Source organism: Scyliorhinus canicula, chromosome 3, assembly GCF_902713615.1.
Source record: "Scyliorhinus canicula chromosome 3, sScyCan1.1, whole genome shotgun sequence".
Lineage (NCBI taxonomy): Eukaryota > Metazoa > Chordata > Chondrichthyes > Carcharhiniformes > Scyliorhinidae > Scyliorhinus > Scyliorhinus canicula.
In genome coordinates, this window is record NC_052148.1 from 76,947,184 (window position 1) to 76,960,900 (window position 13,717).

A 13,717-nucleotide genomic window follows, 5' to 3' on the forward strand; every position below is an offset into this window, starting at 1 on the left:
AGCTCCATCGCTACGCTCTGGTACATCCCCGATAACTGCAGCAGGGGTGGGGGAAGCCTGCTGACTGCTATGACCTGAAGCCTGTGTTGCCCTTGGCAGCCATCCTCTTGTGATCTGAACCCAGGAGGGTCCGACCTCATAAATGTCTCCTGCCCATGGGCAGAAGCTCCTTCAGCGGCCTACACAGCTGGAGCGGATGCAGGAACAAGCAAAGGGGACAGTGAGTGCCTGCACACCCTTAGCGTGTCCTGAGGGGAGGCCCCCTGGGGTGCCCGGCTGATGTCCATTTCCCGTGTGGATGCCGCAGGGTTCCGCCGTGACTTCAGCAGGAGATGGTGCACCTGGTGGGAGGTCAAGGTGCCTCATGCCCATGTTGCCTACATCCTGATAGTGCCCACCAGAGTGTATGGCCATGGAATGCAGAGGCAAATATAAATCAGGCAAAACCTATCAGACCAAAGTCTCCATGGTCGTCACCAACCTTCCCATCGTGACCTGGAAGTGATCGCATGTCAGAGCCACAACATCAGACATAATGCGGACATGCGGCTCCATCAGTTGCTCTAGTCTGCTGAGTGACTCTCAAATCTCTGGCTGACGTTTTGCTGCCTGTTGTTGCATTTCCATCAGTGAGCTGGCAACCGCTTCCATAATCTCATCATCTGACTGGGACTGAGCAGATGGCTGGCCTCCAGCAACCCTTCAAGTGCCGGAGACCTGGGTTGTTTCTGCCATTGACTGCTGCAAGAATGTGTCTGTGAGGTGTTCTTCAGAAACTGACCGTCAGTTTAAACTTGAACTATGCCCCACCGATGAGCATGTCTCTGCACTGGTGGAAGGTGCAGGTGTTGGTTCTTCATCAGCCTCCTTATCCTCAGATGTGCCTTGGGATCATGGACCGCTGCTAAGCTGTTGGTTGGCTTCAAACTGCTGGTGCTGAGAAAAAAGATAATAAAGTTTTCATGGGTGAGTTTAAGCTATATCAGAATACATTTGACTCATTTTAATTGTCAGCACTTGGTGCTGTGACGGAGATGTGATCCATACTAGGTTGTTGGGAGAGGCCAATCTCCGTTCCCCACATGCGCGATCCCTTCCCTCCCCAGCAAGGCTGGCTGCAGACTCCTCAAATGTGGTGCTGGCAACGATCTTGGCTGCCACTCCTCCGTTCTGGGCTCTCTCGTGTTTATTGTCTGGCAGCTTGGCCTGTATGAAGATGAAGAAATGTCCTGTGATCAGAGGGGATGGAGCAGAGGCTGCTTGAGATGTATGTCCCCAATGTGTGCACAGCCCTCCCCAGAAGGACCAGGGATGGAGTGTGAGCAATATGATAGATGGGATGGTGGTGATGTGAAAGTGTCTGTGACAGGAGTGTTAATATGTCCCCCACTAATGGATGTGTGAGGTCCATGAAGAGAGTAATTGTTTGAGTGCACAATGCCATGATGAGAGTTTGATAGTGGAGGCGGCTGAGGAACTTACTCTGGTGGAACAGATGAGATCAGTCATCTACTTTCTGCTCAGCGTGGCACTTCAGGCACAGATGTCAGCCAGGCTGATCTCCTGGGCAAGGGCCACACACGTCAGCGAGATGACATTCAGGTGCTTCTTGGAGTCATCCAACAGGTAGTGGACATGCCTCTGTGTCTGGGTTCCACAGATCAAGGCATTGAAGGCTTGATGGTGACGTGGGGAGCTGCCTTCTTCTTCAGGCTGGTAGCCTCTGGCTTCTTGCTGGCCCAGCAAGTGACACCCACATCCCATGAATGAATACTAAAAGATTATAAGTGGGAGCGCACTTTCTGTACCTGGTGGTATGATCCAACCTCAATGCAAAACAACCGGGCTTACCAACAAGTAAAGACCATGGTACAAAGAAGCCAAAGGCAAAGGAAATTGACAGCTCCCATACAACTTAGAAATCAATGGCCCCTTCACTGCCACAATGGCCTTATATGGCCCAAATATCCAGAACCAGATCCTCTGAGACCAAAGGGCATGGGAGATCTGATTAAGGAAGGAGAAACTGTCAACGCCCATTGGAGGGAGAGTTAAAAGCACATTTTAACTCAAGAAAATAAATTGTTGACAAGAGCGTTTTTAACTCAATCCCACAACACTACCAACTTGACCAATGCACGATGGAAATTAACATAAGGGCTGGGATTCTCCGTTTCTGAGACTAAATGTTGACGCCAACACAGAATTTGTGGACTTGCACGACAGAGAAACCAGCGCCGCACCTGGAGTGATTCTGCTGCTGGAAAGTGGCTAGCACCGGCGGCACGTGGAATATGGTCGATTCCAATGAGAAACAGTGCCGGATTCACCTTATTCGTGATTGACACCTAAAGGCTGATAAGCTGCAGTCTTTTATGAACAATTCTCCTTCACACACACCATCCCAGCCAAGAAGATGGCAGCGAAGAGAGCAGCCCGAGATTCACTGATGCCGAGTTGGAGACTGGGCTGGATTCCCCCAAAATAGGACGATGTCCCCACACCTGCAGGGGGCTAGCAAGGACCCAGAATGATTCACGCAGCTTCAGCTGCAGATACGGGCCCCCGCGCTTCCGGTTTTGAGTCCACACATGTGCACGGTGGCGGCCTACAGCGGACTCGGACTGCGGAGGCAGCTAAAAATGTAAGCCCCCACGATCGGCCGCGCACCCGCAAGCAGACCACGCGGATCTGTCCCCCAGCCACTTATAAGGCCCCCCCCCCCCATCCCCCACCGGTGTCTGTCCTCCCCGCCCCCCACCAGGGTGGCCGTGAGCTGAATCTGCAGCCGCCATGCGAGCTTCCCGAACAGTGATAGGCGGTTCGCACGATGCTGTTGGGAACTCTGCTGGTCGGGAGCGGAGGATCGCTGGGCGGGCCTCTGGCAATGGCCCCCCCAGCCGCACGGAGGACTCCGCGAACACGCTGATTCTCATGTCCCCGAGAATTGCCCGACCATCGAGGGGCCCGATTTCGGTGTGAAAATGGATTCTCCGCCCCCGAGCAAAACGCAATTTTGGCCCAGGGCTGTGGAGAATCCAGCTCCCTCTTGGAAGCGATGGAGGAGAGGCAAATGACCATGTACCCCGACCCGGGAAGGAGGCTAACAGCTGCTGCCGCTGGACATGCTCGGGTGCAGGTGGCAGAGGCCGTGAGCGCCGTGGACAACACCATCCGGATGGGCCAACAGTGCCGGAAAAATCTGCACAACCTCCTCAGGATGGCCAGGATGAGTAGGCAGCACTGTGCCCCTGGCACTAACCCTGCCCCATAAACCCATAACCCGCGCCCCCCCCTCCGACGGGCGGCTGAACCCTTACCCAGCACCACAGGCCAGCACCCATTCCGGATGCCATGGTCGGGTGCCCTGGCCACTTAGGCCATCACCTACCCATCCCCTGGGCTGCATGCGTCGGATTATCTAACATTGTTGTTTTATGTGTCCCCCCCCCTCCCCCCCACCCCTGGAGAAGGTTGTGCACAACCGCCGGGAGTGGCAGGAGGGGGACCGCCAGACCTGCTCTGTGGCAGAGCACAGAGCCCTGGATGTGTTGGCGGCCCGGAGGAAAAGGAAGTCGCCGAGGTGGAGCTTGGTCGTGGGCGAGGAAGTGAGGCCCTGCTTAGTTGCGGTACCTGTGACACAACAACACCCCCACACCAACCTTACCCCCACACCATCCTCACCCTCACACCACTGTAATGTCAATACCGCCCTCACCCCCACCCACACCCTCAGCCGACACCACCCCCATAACACCACCCCCGCACCTCCACGCCCACCCCCACCACCCCCAGTGTAATCATGGGTCTTGTCTTGTGTCTTGCACAACCTGCTGGAGATGGGGTGGGTCCATCTGGCATTCTCCACCCTCACCCCCACCCACACAAACTGAAGTGGTTAACCAGTTATCCCGGTGGAACCTATTGGTTAATGACTTGCCACTTGAACTTGCAGGTCCATCTGGCATCCTCCACCCTCACCTCCACCCACCCCCCACACCACTCCCATAACATCACCCCTGCATCTCCACGCCTACCCCCATCACCCCGGCCCACAGTCTAATCATGGGTCTTGTCTTATGTCTTGCACGACCCGCTGGAGATGGGGTGGGTCCATCTGGCATCCTCCACCCCCAGCCAGTGCCACTGCCGGACCCCCCCCCCCCCCCCCCCCCCCCGTGAGCCGAGCAGTGACGCTGAGAGAAGCTGGGACACCAGCCCTCCATACGAGATTTAGGACACCCCGGAGCTCAGGTCAGTGGATGACACAGATTTCCCATCATAGCTGTCACCAACATACTCCACCATCCCAGAGACATTCACCTTGATTGGGAACTTTAGTGAAGAGGCTTCTGGGACACTCTCTGGTGGGCATCACACAGCTGCTCCGGTACAGCAGGTGTAGTAGGAACACCTGAGGGGACAAAAATCCAGAGGGCGGGTCGATCCCAGGAATTAGCTGCTGTCCAGATGGTTCTCGGGCTTCTGGAACGGACAGTCCCATCAATCCGGGAGATGCAGTCGCAGAGCCAGTGGTTACATGAAGAGTTGTCCGAGAGCATCCAGCACCTGCAGGTGCAGTAGGAGGAGTCCAACTGTGTGCAGCATCAGGTGGTGGTGCCGACAATGCGTGCCACCCAGGCCAACTCCAATCGGGTGGCGTCTGCAGTGGAGGCACTGGGAGAGGCGATTTTGGCTATGGATCAGCATATACAAGGCATGGCGCACTCTATGCAGGCACTGGCCACGGCCCAGGACAGGGTTGCTGGCTCACAGGCAACCAAAACCCAGAGCCACCTGGAAATTGTAGCGTCGCTCCTGAGCGTGGCCAGTCACAACAGGCCACGACTGGGAATGTCGGTGGCATTGGCCAGGCGCTGGCCAAAATGATACAGACACAGGGGGAGGTGATCCAGTCCTAGTGGGAGATAGAGCAGTCATTGGCTGATGTGGAGCGATCCCAGACGGCAATGGTCCACTCCCTGTGCTCCATGGCCGCGAGAATGCAGACCCTGGTCAAGACCTGAATGGGCCTCCAGGACTGGCAGCGCCAGGTAGTGGGGGGGCCTCAGGAGATATCTTTGCTCGCATCCTCATCCCATGGAGTAGCCCAAGGACCATCGGGAGGAGGAGGTGATAGAGCCTGTGTAGGTCACTCCCGCAGGGGAGGTGCCAGAACACCGCAGCGCCTTGCACTCCCCAACTCCTGTCTCTGACACATCTAGTGGGCAGCGGACAGAACAGGACGGCACCATGCCAACTGGGACACCCGAGCAGCAGCCGGGCCCATCCAGGTCCGGTCGCCCCAGAAGACGTTCGCCAACGGGGACCCATGTCACAGGGTGGGATCACTTCCGGCCACCATACCATCTGGGGAGCCACCTAGATGTCGCATTAGGGCCCGTAAGGCCATAAAAGTAGACACCAGTTAAGTTGGCATGGGTCCAGGGCCCAGTTTAATTATAGCGGCTAGAGCACAAACGTGTATATATTTGTTCGCAATAAACATCTGTTATAAGGGAAGCAAACGGGCGGATCTTGGGGGGGGGGGGGGGGGAATGGGCGGGCCCTGTTGGTGGCCCGTGCTCCCCACCCTCCTTGCCCCGCCCCTCCGACTGCACCAACACCGCCACCCCAGGGTTCCGATGGGACTGTGTGATGGAATTGCAAGCTCTCATGCAGGGATCACCCAAGTGGAAGGTGATACTGTGGGCAGGAGTCAGACATTGTACGATGCGGAGCACCAGAGCGCAATGCAGAATGGGTTGACATCATCCTTCATCCCATGGATCAGACCCACTGTTACTGCCAACCCTGGGCCCTCAACCCGTAGTGCAGCAGATATGTATAACGGAGGGGGCTGCAGGCAGGTGGGTGGTCGTGGGGGGAGGGCGTGTGTGGAAGTGAGGGACTGTGAGTTGGGATGCGGTGTCCATGCCCATGGCCAGTCGCCCCCTCTACTGCCCCCCCCCCCTCCTAGTCGGTGAGCCTGGAGTGATCAGAGCAAATAGGGTGCACAGATTAAAAATAAGTGTTTCCCACTTGAGACAGAGATGAGAAGATTTTGTTACTCTCAGGGGGTTGGGGATCACTTCTCCAGAGACCAATGGAGACAGGATCAATAAATATTTTCAAGGCAGAGGTAGATAGATTCTTGACTAAGAAGGGAGTCAAAGATTACCAGGGATAGGCAGAATGTGGAGTTAAGGCCACAGTCAGATCAGCCATGATCTTATTGTATGGTGGAGCACTTTGAAGGGCCGAATGGCCTAGTCCTTCCCCCAATTTGTTGTTAGTTTGGAAATGAAGAACAGCAAAGCTCCAGGAGGTGATGGAATACCTGCTGAAATCTTAAAGCACAGAGGAGAGGAACTAACATTACAGCTCCAATATCCTACAAATCTGGAATGAAGAGGAAGACCTGGATGATCTTAAGGATGCCATGATTGTGACAATCTTCAAGAAAGGGGACAGATACAACCAAATTCCTGAGGCCTCTCCTTTTTGTCCATTGCAGGAAAGATAATCACAAAGACTCTTCTGAGCCGACTTCTTACACTTGCTGAAGAGCTTTCACTGAATCTCAGTATGGGTTTAAGCCATCAAGAGGCACAACCGACATGATTATTACAGCTCATCAACTAAACGAAAATGTCATAAACAACATCAAACTCTCTACATAGTGTTCTTTAACTTGACAAAGTCCTTTATCTCTGTAATTTGAGCCACGCTAGATAATTCTGCTGAAGTATTGATGTCCTTCAGAATCGGTTACCCTTTGTTGCCTGCTTCTCAATGATATGCAAGCAGTGATACTGAACAACAAATCGACTAGACAGGAGTAAAACCATAAGGTTGCGTCATTGCTCCAACTCTTTTCCGATCTTCCTTGCTCTGTCTGACTAAATACAAGCCCCCTGCTGGAATGCAGTTTATTTATCAAATGGACGCTAAACTATTTAATCATAGAAGATTACAACCAAAAATTAGGACCACCCCGACCTTACTTATTGAGCTCCAGTTTGCTGATGACGCTGCAGTAAGCAGTCAGAAAGGGATCTCTGGGGAATCGTCAATGTAGTTACTAAGGCCTATGAGAAGATGGGGCTCACACTCAACACTCAGAAGACCAAAGTTTTCCATTAGCAAGCTCCAAATATACACAACCTATCCACATTGATTTGGATTCATGATGTGTGCCTGGAAAATGTGGAACATTCCACTATCTTTAAATTTATCTTTCAGAGAAAGCTGACATTGATGAAGAAATCCAGCATCACCTGAAAGCTGTCGGTGTAGCTTTTGGTCACCCAGGGAAGTGACTGAAGATTGCAGGATCAAAACTGAAACAAAACTCATGGGGCTGAATTTTCCGCCGTCTCCCACCACATATCTACTCTGACATCATTTCCGGATGTCCTTTGCCTGCACACTCTTAGGGGTGGGTAATTTATTCATTTCTTTGCCAGGCAGAGATGATGTCTGACTCTTCTCTCATGATCCTTGATCTACATCGAAGCCTTGAAAGAAGTTCAAGGATTTTAAGAAGCGAAGCTATAAGTGTGATGTCCCAGGGGAGGTGAACTACAGATTTTGAATCTGCACTGGATCCTGCAATACCTGCCAGAGAGATAGTTCACATTAGCCTACAGGAGGCTTGCATATATCAACTAAGGCATTGAACTTTGTTAAAGCATTTGAAGCATTCAGTGAGGCTTGGAAGGATGAACATTATACCAGGGAGACTCTTAAACAACATAGCTTAAAATACATTGCAAAATACTTTAGCTCTGAATCAGCTGGGAGGACAGGCATGCCAACATGTGCTCTTGAAGGTGTCAATAGTGCCTGTATCATGGCCATGATCATCCAAAACCAACTCTGCTGGGCTGCCCATATGCTTTGCATGTCAGAGTCCCGACTGCCAAAGCATGTCTCCTTCACCCATCTCAAGAAAGGATCACGAACAAGAGGAAGACTTCAAAGACACTTTAAAGGCTTACCTCAAGAAATGGAAACTAGACGTCCATGCCTGGGAGATCTTTGCTCAGAAGAGATCTACTTGGCGGAACCTCCTGATTGAAGGGTCACAACTCTTCGAGAACAACCCACGGCAAGAGGAGGCCTGAAGAAGGAGGCTGAGAAAGGAATACCCATGACCTAGAGCTGGAAGACCGATCCCAACTTTTGGAAACTCCTGCCACGTGAGTGATTGAAAATGTGGCTCTAGGATCAGGCTCATCAGCCACCCAAAGACCCACAGAGCCTGTGACTAGTAACACGGAGTATCTTAGGTGGACAATCATACTCCTTAGGGAGTGATCACTGCATTCTATCCATTATAGCCCCTTTAATGTAATAACATCCTTATGACAAACCAAAGTTTAAAAAAAATCTTTATTTCACTTTCTGTGACTCCAAACTCACTTTATACAGTAAAGTACCTTTTTAATGGAATTAACAGCCATATGACAAACCAACATTTAGAAACAAATCTTCCTTTCACTTTATTTGCATTTAAACATATTTCAATGCCAAAAACGAATAATATAAAGCATTAACCTATCAAACACAAGGCTCCCGATATCTCCTGCCTCTACTTGATGATCCTGGACCCAGAAATAAAAGTGCAAATAATAAAGTGTAAAAACTGGCCTAACATCGGGGCAAATCAACCATGTTAGTGCTGTCCCTTTAATTTGCATTCAGCCAGTTCAGCGCAGTGCTTCACTCAATGTGTCAAAAAAACCGGGCCGGGCGTTTAAACGCCACGTGCTTACAGTGTGCATGTCTGTGTGTCCGCACTTCCAGGTCATCGCGCCGCACATGTGCAGTGGACCAGCGACTTTAAGTCAGGGATCCAAAAGGAAGTTATGGGTCATTTCTTCGAACACATGTAGATCTTCTGATGTAAGTGCCATTTAGATTTTCAGTAATTGTACCTTGCTTAACCCGCCTATATTCCTTTGTAGCCTCTTTGTGTTCTCCTCACAGTTTACTGTCTCACCTAGATTTTATAGTCAGCAAACTTGGATATATTTTTCTCAGTATCTTAATCGATGTAATTAAAACATTATGGTCTTTTATTAAGTCCAATAAAACATGGTATTCAGCCCAAATGGCTATTATATAATGGTGACGTTAAACTGTGCATATCATCAATCCAAGTAACGACGGACCTACGCCCTCAATAAAGAAAAACTGTAGAGGATTCCTGTGATGTTGCTGAGCCCTCAATAATGGTTACACTGTGGAAAAAGCATAAACACGTATTTATTACCTGCATCATCAGCATGCAGTCACACCATTGTGCGAGCTGCATTACCACATCGATTGCAATGGCTTAAGGGGAGGTCCCAAACATGTTTTTAGGGCCACCACTGGTGGGTAAACATTGCCTTCCAACATCACAATGTTCCAAGAACAGTGAAGACCATACTATCTGTTCGGTTTTCTTTATACTGAATTTATAAAAAGCTGATTATAAAACATTTATACAATTTTTATTCCTGATTAACATGAAGCATGACTACATTGTGTAAATGTCCATACATTTTTGGAGTCCTTCAGATCATCCAATGTTGACACATAGTCACAATGATAGGACTTTGGCCTAGTTAAACCACGAAGGCACACTGTGCCCTTTCATGCTGATGAACGACATGCTTTTTTAAAATTAAGTTATGTGTAAGTACATCTGAAACTGAGCACAGTTTGCGTGAAGTAAACAGGAACATTTTAAGAGTGGAAATGTACCTTACCTTCTGGAGGACATGGGTACTTTCGCTTCATCTAACTGAATCAGATTTCAGTTTATTCTGAGAATGTAGCTAACTTGAATATAATTTGTGATTTATTCTTTGGTATCTCTACTTTTACAATCACAACTTCTACCTGTTTATGAGATGCTTCGGTGACATCAAAGAATGACTGTTACATCCCGCACGGGTCTCATGGGGTAGGGATGACTCACCACCCCATGGAGCTTGCAGGGTATGAACTCCCCCAATAAGGGGGTGGGGGACCCTGAACACGGTTCATGTGACTTTGTACAAATAGAGTCGGCCAGTCAGGCACCGACTAGAGAAGGGAACAACAAGGGACCAGTAGGGAACAACTGGAGCTGTACATAATAGTTAACGTGTTAAATAAAGTAAGTTTTGTTTTTCTCTACAACTCGGTGTGGACTCTTGTTAGCCCTTGCAAAAATGATTATTTTGGTTCATGGAATTGGTGCCTGATGAACACAAGACCTTGAACTTATATAGCACTTTTAACATAGAAATCCTGTTCAGGTCATCGAGTCATTGATGTTTACAGCATGGAAAAGGCCCAACGGCCCAGCTTGTCCATGCTGCTCAGTTTCTAGAGAAAGGAGTGGGGAAGGTAACATTTTTCTTCAGGGTACTTTGGAAGTATTAGTGTGGGGGTGAAAGAGAAGCCATTTCAAAAAATGTTCTGGCTGCAACGTGATAGAGTGCCAAATCACTGAATAGTGCTGAATATGTTCCAGTTTCTGAATGATACATTGCTCTCTACTGATAGAGTCAGCGCCAGCAAAGAGAGTGACGTAATGTGTTTTCTAATGCATGTAGTTTAATATACTAATTTCTCCACATGATATTCCATCTGCAAACTTCCTGTCTACTCACTCGTGGGAGGAACCTTACCATATTTTTTCAAAGTGTCAGGCTCCGACTTCAACCAGCACACAGCTATCCAGCTGCACAGGCCAGTATTCTCTCCAGATCTACAACCTCTCTGCGAAAAAAAAACAGTGAGTGAGGCCTGATAGAGTTGGCACCTGGCTCCACAGAGATTGGGGTGCCATCTTTAAAGGGCAGCCCAATCAGCACAGAAATTGAGGTATCAGGTGCTCCCCCCTCCCCACCACACCTCAATGCCTACAATCATTGGGAGTTCCCCGCTCCCCCACAATCAATCATTGGGCTCCACCTACCCCCAACCCTGGACAATCATCGGGGGTCTCACCCCTCCAGCCATCGTGGACATATTGCTGACACTACCCTCTCTCAGTGCCCGCTCCCCCCACACCGTGTCTGCAAGATCCCCCCTCATTGCCTGCATTCCCGGCCCTACCTCACATAATCTGAACCGTGCCCCTTCCATGGGTTCTCTGCCCCTAGAAGGGCCCCTTGGCACCGGTTGGCACTGCCAGGTTGACACTGCAAGGTTGGCACCGTGCTAACTTGGCAATGCCAACTTGTGACAGGGAGCCTGGATATGTCCCTCTCCACCAGGAGCTATACTCATCCCTTTGTTCCCTCGACTGAATCGTATTCTTAAAAAGCTGTTATAAACCTCACCAATGTTACATTATGAATATTCAGTGAGGGGGATGGGATCATGTAGTGGGGGTACTGGGTAATGATGTTCAAATGTAATTAAATCCACTAAAATGTGACTTTCGCCCTTTGTGGGCATGAACTTGTGACATCACCATCGAGGGGCGAGGAAAATCGGAAAAAGCGATCTCCCTGGAGAGAATATTTAGCTGCTTCATCAATACCCTTCCTTTCAACATAAGGTTAGACGTGGGGATCTCTGCTGATGATTACACTATGTTCATGACCATTCATGGCTCCTGAAGCAGTCCATGTCCAAATGCACCAAGACCTGAGCAATATCCAGACTTGGGTGACAAGTGACAAGTAACATTTACACCACACAAGTGCCAGACAATGACCATTGTCAATAAAAGAGAATCAAACCATTGCCCCATGGCATTCAATGGCATTACCATCATTAAATCCCACTAACCCTAACCCTAATCCTGTGGTTTACCATTGACCAAAAACTGAACTGGGCTAAACAAATACTGTGGCTGCAAGAGCAGGTCAGAGGCTAGGACGGGTGGGCAGCACAGTAGCACAGTGGGTAACAATGTTGCTTCACAGCTCCAGGGTCCAGGTTTGATCCCAGCTTGGGTCACTGTCTGTGTGGAGTCTGCACGTTCTTCCCGTGTCTGCGTGGGTTTCCTCCGGTGCTCCGGTTTCCTCCCACATGTCCCGAAAGACGCGCTGTTCGGTAACTTGACATTCTGAATTCTCTGAATTCACAGTAACTTAATTACAGTGTTAATGTCAACCTACTTCTGACAATAAAGATCATGGGCGGCATTCTCCCCTACCCGGCGTGACGGAGGGTCCCGGAGTAGGGGAGTGGCGCCAACCACTCAGGGGTCGGGCCTCCCCAAATGTGGGGAATTCTCCCCACCTTTGGGGGCCAGCCCCGCGCCGGAGCGGTTTGCACCAGAAGACTGGCGCAAAAAACCAGCGCCCCCGGCAGCGGGGCTGGCCGAAAGGCTTTCGCCGGTCGGCGCATGCGCCGGCAGTGACGTCAGCAGCAGCTGGCCGCTGACGTCACTGCCGGCGCATGCGCGATGTGGGGTTCTCTTTCGCTTCCGCTATGGCGGAGGCCGTGGCGGCCGCGGAGGAAAATAGTGCACCCAGGGCACTGGCCCGGAGTCTGAGCGGGGGGCCCCGATCGCGGGCCAGGCCACCGTGGGGCCACCCCCCGGGGTTTGATCACCCCCGCCCCCCCCCCCAGGACCCCGGACCCACTCGCGCCGCTGATCCCGCCGTTCCAGAGGTGGTTCAAACCTCGGCGGCGGGAGAGGCCTCCCAGCGGCGGGACTTCAGTCCATCCGGGCCAGAGAATCACCGCAGGGGCCTCTCCGATCGGAGTGGCGAGATTCCGCCGCCGCCACTTCCCGGGTGGCGGAGAATCTCTGCCACGGCGGGGGCGGGATTTTAGGCGGCCCCAGGCGATTCTCCGACCTTGCTGGGGGTCGGAGAATTTCGCCCCATTATTGTAAGGAATCCTGTGGTGAGTAACTCACCTCCTGGCTCCCAAAAGCCTGTCCCCCATCTACAAAGCACAAGTCAGGAGTGTAATGGAATACTCCCCACTTGCGTGGATGAGTGAAGCCCCTCCCAAGTCACCCACCACCCTGACTTGGAAATTATTGCCATTTCCTCACTGTTGCTGGGTCAAAATCCTGGAACTCCCTCTTTATCAGCACAGTGGGTGTATGTACATCACATGGACTGCATTGATTCAAGAAGGCAGCTGATAACTATCTTTTCAATGGTAATTAGGGGTGGGCGACCAATATTGGCCCAGTCAGCGAAGCCCACATCCCGTAAAAAATGAAATTTTAAAAATTCCCATTCCGCCCTACAATATATTAGTGGCATGATTTTAAGAGAAAGCAGTTGTATGAATGAAATGTGGTTAGATATATTTGGACTCATCACTGGCCTACACCAGGAGGTTCTTTAATGTTCTACACTTGTCAAGTGATTGTTAAATGCAATATCCTATTTTTTCTAGAATGACATCTATCTACCATACGTCAGCGAACTATATAATTGGTTTAATCTCTTTACGGTCAGAAATTCCTATCCTACTCATAATTTTCCCATGTAGCTTCTTGTTAGCAGTACAGTTAGAATTACTACTCCAGACATCCTGTTAACTATTACTCATAAAGAGCAAGGATTCTGTGACAGATTTTCATGGAACTTTACCAGACACTTTGTGGCTAATAATCTGACCCTTCTGACTACTGCGGTAACAGTAGTTGAACAGCTCTGAAAAGGGTGCAAATATGTTTGAAGCCCTGCACCCAATCAATCCAAATGACGTTGAGATCCGAATATGTTGTCTGAAAGTTTCAGAGGGCTAAACCTCC

The 13,717-nt window shown here is 50.4% G+C and overlaps 1 long non-coding RNA gene across 1 annotated transcript in view; it reads right to left on the reverse strand.

The window, feature by feature from the left end:
* Positions 1-9,146: 9,146 nt before the first annotated feature.
* The window catches only part of LOC119963711, a 30,180-nt gene continuing 25,609 nt past the window's right edge, over positions 9,147-13,717 (reverse strand). Inside the window, exons 2-3 of the long non-coding RNA XR_005460135.1 lie at positions 10,671-10,761; positions 9,147-9,248 (exon numbers count right to left, since the gene is read on the reverse strand). This is a non-coding gene — a long non-coding RNA (uncharacterized LOC119963711). The remainder of the gene's footprint in view (positions 9,249-10,670; positions 10,762-13,717) is intronic.